Source organism: Pollachius pollachius (assembly GCF_949987615.1).
Source record: "Pollachius pollachius genome assembly, chromosome: 9".
In the NCBI taxonomy this organism is placed as follows: domain Eukaryota; kingdom Metazoa; phylum Chordata; class Actinopteri; order Gadiformes; family Gadidae; genus Pollachius; species Pollachius pollachius.
In genome coordinates, this window is record NC_136942.1 from 24,592,810 (window position 1) to 24,600,298 (window position 7,489).

Sequence of the window (7,489 nt, forward strand, 5' to 3'; positions counted from 1 at the left end):
TGGTCTTCGTTAGAACTCTAGTAGCAGCATTCTGAACAAGCTGAAGCTTCCTTAGAGTTTGTTTTGGGAGGCCTGTAAGGAGACCATTGCAGTAAGCAAGCTTACTAGTGATAAAGGCATGTACAAGTTTTTGTAAGTCTTCTGTGGACATGAGCCCTCTAAGTCTTGCTACATTTTTAAGGTGATAATATGCAGATTTTGTAACTGATTTGATGTGACTGTTGAAATGTAAATCTGAATCCATGATAACCCCTACATTTCTGGCTTTGATTGAGGTTTTCAGGGACAGAGAGTGAAGGTGTTGGGTTGCTTTAAGCCTTTCCGTTTTAGCACCAAATGCAATTATCTCTGTTTTGTCCTCATTTAGTTGAAGGAAATTTCAGCACATCCAGTCTTTCACTTGCTCAATGCACTGGCACAGCAGATCTATGGGCCGATAGTCATTTGGTGATAGTGATACATAGATTTGCGTGTCATCAGCATAGCAATGATGGTCAATATTGTTATTTTGCATGATTTGCCCTAGTGGGAGCATGTAGATGTTGAATAAAGAGGGTCCTAAGATCGAACCTTGTGGGACTCCACATGTCACGTTGGTTGATTCTGATACAAAGTCGCCAATGGAAACACAGTAGTTCCTATTTTGTAGGTAGGACCTGAACCAATTTAAGACTGTGCCTGAAAGCCCCACCCAGTTATCTAACCTGTCCAAAAGTATTGTATGGTCTACAGTGTCGAATGCAGCACTAAGGTCTAGTAGCATTAGTATTGAGGTTTTGCCAGAGTCTGTGTTAAGACGGATGTCGTTTACAACTTTAATATGGGCAGTCTTGTTATGATTCAAGACACGGTGGACCCAAACGCACGGCACAAATGACCACAGACGAGAGTGGTAACAGATGAACAGTTTATTAATCCACAGTTGATTAAGGTTGGTGCTGGTGGTTGCACCCGTTAGGGATAATCCTGAACCGGGGTTGGATGAGTCGGCTGGCAGCTGAACCGACAGCCACACCCGACGATTCGGTGATGATGGTAACTCCGACAGTAGAGCAGGGTTGAAGTATAGTCGTGATGGTGATGACTTGTAGAGAGACAGAAGTATTAGGGATGTGCAGACTTGAACACGAGTAAACTAGAACACTAGAAATACAGGGTATGAAGAATCAGGAAGCTACTCAACAGGGTAAGTACAATAGACAATCTGGTGAAGAATGGTTGGAAGGCTGGGGTAGATATACTGGTGATCCTGACCTTGGGTTCAGCAGATTATGTGAAACCTTCTTTATACTGTGTCTACGGCTGAACCCTTTTTTGTCTCAGTAATACTCAGGACTACTATCAGTACAGGGGGGGGTGCCCTCCGCTTGGGTGTTATCAGACTGTGGCCATGACGTGGCGATGCTATCATGACACAGATGCAAGTTTGATGCCAAAATCGCAAAGGGAGGAGACAGCGGAGCTGGAGTTGTTGTTGAGGCTATGGGAGAGATGAAGCTGGAGGTCATCGTCGATGGGGGAGTGCAGAGGAGGGGGGTGGCCATTCCTCGCCAAGCCGGCATCAGCGATGGGGGAAGGCACGGTGTCGATGGCGTCGGGCGGGCTGTTGTCTCTCTTCAAGGTCTGTGGTCTGTCTGCTATCTGTGAGTCAGATAGTGGCAGAGTAGATGTGGGGGGGAGGCTGTAGTCTCGCTTCTTCTCAACCTGAGCTCTGACTGTGGCCTGTGCGTCAGGCCATGGAGGTTTGTGGGAGAGCGAGAAGAGAAGATTGTCCCTTAACATTTTTGAGCCTGTTTGGGTGTAGGCCATCTGCTCTGAAAAGATATTTGCGCCCCCAGAATAAGTTGAAATTGTCAATAAAGCCCCTTCCTCTTTCATTGCAGACTCTGGAAAGCCATGTATTCAGTGCAAGTAGACCACTGAATCTGTTTATTCCCCTGTCAACTGCTGGTATGGGTCCACTGATGAATGACTTAATGTGTATTTTGTCCAGTGTATCCAATAGATCAGTGTCATCCCTCTTCAGATGTTCTGACTGTTCTCTTCGAATATCATCCCATCCTGCATGCACAATAACCTGTGAGATTTTGGGGATTTCCAATATGATTGTGGCTAGTTTCTGGTTGATATCACTAACCATCACATCTGGGAAGTAGCATGTTTTGATCTTCTTACCGGTTATGTCCTTGATGGTTGAGTGTCCTGTAATCAGGCGGTGGCAGACGCATGCGCAGCTCGCCTCCATGGCGATCGGTTCTTGTTCCGTCTCTGTCCGCACTGTCCGTCCGGACGCGTCTCGGGGCTCAGGGGTGCACGGGTGGCCGACGCATGCACAGCTCGCCTCTCTGGCGACGGGTTCATGGTCGGTCTCTGTCCGCACTGTTTGTCCGGACGCATCTCGGGGCTCAGGGGTGCATGGGTGGCAGGCGCTTCGTGGACTCTTGAAGTGGCAGGAACCGGTTCTTCAGCGGCAGGGTTAACTTCAGTGAAGGGCTAATCCGGCTGATACATGCAGCTTTAGCTTTGTGTAGCTTAGCATTTGGTCGCAGCTTGATGCAGTCTGTGCATTTCCCAGTCTCCGTGCCTGAGGTGTCCGAGTACAGAGGCATGTTGGCGATAGGAAAGTCCAAGGCTTTTGCTGCGGTCTGATCCGGGAGGCATAAAAAGTGCCAAAATGTATTGTTGAATCGAGCGATGGAGGACGACGGAAACAAACTATATATTGTTAAGTATAATGATCATGAAATAAAATAAAATAAAGTAGATCTGAACGATGAATTAATTTGTTTTTTCCAATGCCTAGCGGAGCCTCGGGAAACATGACCTCTCTCTCTGCTGCCTATCTCTCAACCTTATATGTGATTTGCATCCACCTCCCGTAGTGATTTAACACGCACCACGAAACATCAATTCATAAAAGCCCCTTTCTCTTGTTTAATTGAAGGTGGCCGGCAAACCTTATTAACCACATGTGTAATCGACTGTTCTGAGACCCCACTTCAGAAGGCTCACAATGTGGACTCAAGAGGCGAGTGTTACAGTCATTACTATGGACATAATACAATCAAGTTCCTCATAGCTATTGCACCATGTGGTTTGATTATGTTCATCTCTCCAGCATATGGTGGGAGATGCAGTGACAAGTTCATCACAGCCAAATCAGGGTTTCTGGAGTATCTGCGTCCAGGTGATGAGGTGATGGCTGACCGAGGATTTGTTATTCTAGATCTTCTGTTTGAACGTAAAGTCAAGCTCGTCCTTCCAGCTTTCAACAGAAGAGGCCTTCCCTTGTCCGAAGAAGACACCACCAACACGAGGCGCATAGCCAACGTCCGAGTGCATGTTGAGAGGGCCATACGCCGCCTGAAGAACTACAGAATAGTCTCTCAAACAGTGCCCATTAACCTTGCCCCGAAATTTGACAAGATTCTGAGAGTCTGTGCAGGTCTATGTCATCTTCTTGGGCACATTATACAAGAAGATGAGGAATAAGATGTTCAATCAGTTATAAGTTAAATCAGTTGTAATGGTTAAAATGTTGTTTCTATTGTTGTTTATATTGTTCATTTTTACAAATCTATAGCAAACTTTAACTGATATCTGTATTTTTATACACAAACATGATGTCTGTCAGAGAGGGTAAATAAAATAAACTTGAGGCATTTGCTAAATCCTTTAATGATTGAGTTAATGCTTTGACATAATACTAGAAACGAATTACATTAAAAAACAATAGCCAATAATATGTACAAATAGTAGTTAAAATATGTCCAAGTAGTTAAGTAGTATAAAATAATAATTTGCATAACTGCATATAACGCTCACAGAGCAACAGGCAACCTTCATTATACTCGTCTTAAACAAAAGGAAGCATGTCTCTGGAATAGAATGCTCTTAGTCTTGGTGTGCTGGACTGACTGGGGTTGACTGCAGCTTTCAAAAAGAGATATTCCTCCTTCTCGTTCTTGGAATGCAAAACACGACCTTTCCACTATGTAAATATTGATACGCCTCGGTGCTCTTAAAATATTTCATGGCCGACCCATCGACAGCACTTAATAATTAAAAATATCCCCATATGACACCTGAGGCCACCGCCGCATGTCATCCACCCACTCGATGGAGTTCATTAACCTCGGGTGGCGAAGTACAATCCCTCCATCCGAACTTTTGACATGGTTTTTGCCTCTACTCACGTTAGCCTCTCCATCTTAATTCGCTGGGAATTTCAATGTAGCTATCTAGCCGTAGCTAGCCGACCGGAAGTTTCAACACAAAGCGGAAGACAATAACATTTAAAAAGGGGCGTGGCGGAATAAAGTGAATAAGGCTCACCAGTCTGCCCATGGCTTTCTCCCTCTGCAGACATCAGTTGACTTCTGTTAAACCATTATTTTTGGTTACCTTTTGTTCATCAATAAATTATGATTACTTTTGCATTTAAACCTTGGTGTGTCTCCCTATTTGTTATGGCTAAGAGCCGGGCCGTGACAAATTGGGGGCTCGTCCGTTTGAATCAAGTCGTGGTAAGCATTTGTTGTTGAACTCTTAATTTCAGTTCTGTTAATTGTGTGGCTCCCAGGTGCCTTGATTGGTATGGGGCACACTTGATTGCTTTAGGTGTACCTCCTGTGACGTTCCTTTGTTGAAGGAAAAGAGATGTCACTTGTTGTGAATGAACTGACTTCTGGGGGGTATACCACGAACCTCGCTGAACATACCCAGGCTTTCTTGGGAAAACCTGGCTCGACAGAGACGCAACTCGCAATCAGAGTTAAATGGTACCACAACGCTCACTTTAGATTTAATTAATCGAACCAGGTTTTCCGGTTTAGGTTCAATGCGTGTTCACATAAAAGGGGCGTTTATCGCGTTTTGATTCACCCTTATGCAAAATAAATCGAGCGAGAGCGTGTATTTCAACCAAGACAAGCAGCGTATTATTATGAATTCCTACGAGAAATTCAAAGTCGAAATCACAGCCAAGGGGAACACCGTTGCCCATAATAAGGCTAGGGTGGCGTGCTGGCAAAAAATAGCCGACCGTGTTCATTCGTAAGTCAAAAGATTCTGCATATTGTCTAAAAAATATCTATCATGTATCATCATGCCTTTTACCCCCATAGATGTGGTGCCAGCAAGCTCCTACAAACATGGGGCCAAGTCAAAAATAAATATAAAAATATTATGTAAGGTAATGTTAGGTAAGTTGTAAGCATCCATTTGAATAATTTCAGGTGAATCTAGCCTATGATTTGCAATGGCCTAGGCTCCAACCTTTAATCTCATGTTGATTACCTGTAGCAAATAAAAAGAAAACCCAAATTAATACGACTGGGAGGGGGACCGCTCCACCGCCCTTCACCACTTCGGAGGATCTGGCTCTCGCCAATAACGAAGGTCGGCCGATGATGGTAGGACTGGAAGGGGCGATGTCCTCTGACCCCACTGCCTCGACATCCAAGGCGTTTGAAATAAGTATGTATTCATGTATTGGCAATGGACATAAATAATTGTCTTGCTAATCAAATGTGAGATGATTGAGTGTAAATTGATTTTGTCAATATTAGTTGAAGGTACAAACATTATTTTGGAGGAGCCGCCGGCAATCAATCTCCAATCAGAGGTATATAACTATCAAAGCAAAGTGTCACATATTCGTCTTAATGTTTAATTTTTGGAAAGAATGTCCTATAATAGGTTTCCCTGATTCTTTCAGGGGACTCTGTCGGCCTGTGACTCCAGGCAACTATGGAGGTGATTTTTCTTAACAATTCTCGCCGCTATCATATGAATTTTGTAGAATAAAAAATGCTTAGGCCTAATTGTGTCACTGACATAGCGGTAATGTAAGGGATAATGGACAACACGGCACTGGACTATTCAAGGTTAATGTACGTAGAACGTTGTGCCACCTTTGAACTTTCTAAAGAGCCATCACAATGGGAAACTCAACCGAGCAGTGCTGTAACTGTTTCACATCACTCTTCCTTTTGATCATTTATTCTATAGAGGGAAATGGCATTGGATTGAACCGGGCCTCCGGTTGACTCTGGGTCGCCGTACGGTGTCATTAGGAGCGGCATGCAGGCATACCCTCTGTCCCCAACAAGAATTCCATCATAACGGCCTATTAGAAAAAACATAATGTGATCAGTGCCTGAATCAACATTTACAGTTAGTGATCTTATGTATTGCGCCACACCTTGCTGAAACAGTCAGCAAAGACTTGACTCCCGAAAAATATGGGAGTCATGGACCGAGCCAGGCCATTTGGCATTCACACTGGTAACCATAAGTTATTGGTCACATGTCATCTGAAAACGGCATTTCTGTTACAATAGTTGGGCCATTATGAAGCATATAACAAAGTTTTAGTAGGCTACCTGCATGCAATTTCCCTTCCCACATGATATAGCCCAGATAATAGGCCTACTTTACCTGCACATTGATGCTATGGGTTGACCTTCTGTTGACAAAGTCAGGCTCATGTTCCCCTAAAGGTCCAGTGATGGGGACATGAGTGCAGTCAATTGCTCCAATCAGTTTGGGGAATCCTATAAAGGGATTCTGCAGAATGTTACAAATGAAAATGTGTACACACTGGGCATTATTCCGTAACCTTTAGTGAATAAGTCCTATTCCATATGACATAATAATTGGGACATTTTAAGCTACACATGAATGCACATCACTTGGGAGACGAATCCCACACGCAGAAATTCAAGACTGACGCGCTACCTCCACTCAGGAGGTTTTATTTTACCTGAAAGTGTGTAAAATCCTTCCTTGACAATTTGACTGCGCAAGAAGCTGGGAAACACCACGAAGATATTAAGCAAAGTATTGAGTGCACCTAAAACCTTGCGAATAGCACGGCACACCGTATTTTTGCCAATATGTTCTGAATCACCAACTGCATGTAAATATGTGCCCGTGGCAAAAAATCGCAGTGAAACACAGACACACTGCGCAACAGTTAGTGCACGGCTTCCTTGTGTTGCATTGCCTACATACGGTCCAACAAGTGCGATCAAATAACGAATACCCTCTGAAGAGAATCTGTATCCCTCATAAAGAATATCGTCAGACAATGCCATGGGATCGGTTCTGTCCCGAAAAAACCCCTGTCTCCGGAGAGACGCCTGTACGATATTAGCTCCGAGGTCCACGGGAACACCCACAAATGGTGACACCATTGTCGGAGGAGGGGCTAGGAAGCTGCGCACGCCGATTTAAGTAGCCGATCTCCGGGTAGACTAAGCCGAAATCCTGCTCCCGACCAGGTTTGGTTGACAGCATAAGTCACCAAGGTGATACAGCGACAATAAAAGAGATCGACTTTCGTGTCCCAGCTAACCAAGGCTTTGAGCGCAACATACCTCGCTAACCCACTAATCGAGGTTCGTAGTACAGGCCCCTGGTGGCTAAGAGACTCTAAAGTGCACCGCTGTGTGTTGTGATAAAGCCTTGATTGGCGTTGAGGAGA

The 7,489-nt window shown here is 44.4% G+C and overlaps 1 pseudogene across 1 annotated transcript; it reads right to left on the bottom strand.

The window, feature by feature from the left end:
- Positions 1-1,407: 1,407 nt before the first annotated feature.
- Positions 1,408-7,199, bottom strand: LOC307080744 (putative nuclease HARBI1; annotated as a pseudogene). Its single transcript has 5 exons — positions 6,767-7,199; positions 6,442-6,557; positions 6,206-6,317; positions 6,036-6,130; positions 1,408-1,641 (listed from the first exon to the last, which is right to left on the bottom strand). The product of its transcript is annotated as a putative nuclease HARBI1 (transcript).
- Between the last annotated feature and the right edge of the window lie 290 nt (positions 7,200-7,489).